The following is a 1472-nucleotide window of genomic DNA, read 5'->3' as shown; positions in this document are numbered from 1 at the left end:
GAACGGTTGGGTGGGCATCCAAAATCAGGATACAGAAAGAGTATTAGGTAATTTTGGGGATCCAAGAACAAACTATAACGGAGATAAATTAGTTGGTATATGATTAGAAAGGGTTCTGTTTTTTACAAATACTTGGTTTAGGCATAAAATGATCCACATGTACACCTGGTCTAAAGGAAATAGCCGCAGTACAATTGACTTTGCTGTTGCGGATAAACGCGAATCAAAATTAAGAACCTGCAGAAATCGGATGTGCGAATAGATTTCCAAAATAAGATAAGCGAAAGCATAGATAGGGCAACATGGGAGGACCGTATAAAAAACAAGGATATAGAGGGCGCCTGGACAATGTTACGGGATATCCTTGTTATATGTACGGTCGAAGTGTGTGGTACCGCAGTTGTAGGAATAATTTCTGGTGATGCATGGTGGAATGATGAAATCAGGCTGCCCAAAAAGCAAAAAGAGAAGCGTACAAGAGAACTTTGAACATCGCAGGTCTTAGCAATGAGGAAAGAGATAGACGTAAAAATTATTATAGACGCGAAAACAGGATACTTAAACGAGTAGTTAAAGAAATTTAAGACACAATTAGAGCACAAGAAGAGATAAAAATACAAAACGACTTTGAAGGAACCAGGAAACTACTTTATAAAAAAATGAAAGGAAACAAAAGTACAGAAATTGTCAACATGAGAAATAGTAGGGGGAAATGGTATATGATGCAGACGGAATACTACAGGCTTTCAGAGACTATTTTAGGAGACAATTCGGAGATGAAACTATAGGACACCACAACTGCGATGTTGAACACGATGCGATGGAAAACTCAATTGAAAAAGTCTGTGTCACTGAGGTTAGGGATATAATTAACAACTTGAAGAACGGTAAGGCTGCCGGGGTAGACGGTATTAACGCTGAAATGCTTAAACACAGTGGCGAGTACATACCACATAGAGTTTGCGAATTGATAAATTTATGTTTCGAGATGGGAGACGTCCCAGACGATTGGAAAGAAGCGATTTTCGTACCAATATACAAGAGAAAGGGAGATAAAAGCGAGTGCAATAATTACAGAGGGATTAGCTTATTAAGCACTGTAAGTAAAATATATTCAAAAATACTTATTCGTAGGGTAATGAAAATAACAGAAGCAAAAATTTGGGAAGTCCAAAGTGGGTTTATGCCAGAAAATTCATGTACCGATCAAATATTTAGCTTAAGGCAAATAACAGAAAATAGTTTGAGAGTAGGAAAAAAATTTTTCTGTGCATTTGTTGATCTAGAAAAAGCTTTTGACAAGGTAGATAGAAGTAGACTTTGTGCAAGAGTGAATGGGAAACTGAGTGACTGTTTCGATATTATTCATGGTGATTAAACTTCAATTTTCCCAGGTTCCAAAGTGCTGATGAGCACATCTATTGAAATAGGGTTGTGCCAATAAAACTGTAAACTTCTTTTGAAACAAACAG

Source organism: Belonocnema kinseyi, chromosome 8, assembly GCF_010883055.1.
Source record: "Belonocnema kinseyi isolate 2016_QV_RU_SX_M_011 chromosome 8, B_treatae_v1, whole genome shotgun sequence".
NCBI lineage: Eukaryota > Metazoa > Arthropoda > Insecta > Hymenoptera > Cynipidae > Belonocnema > Belonocnema kinseyi.
The sequence above is the reverse complement of the archived record's forward strand: the minus strand, read 5'-3'. Positions refer to the sequence as shown.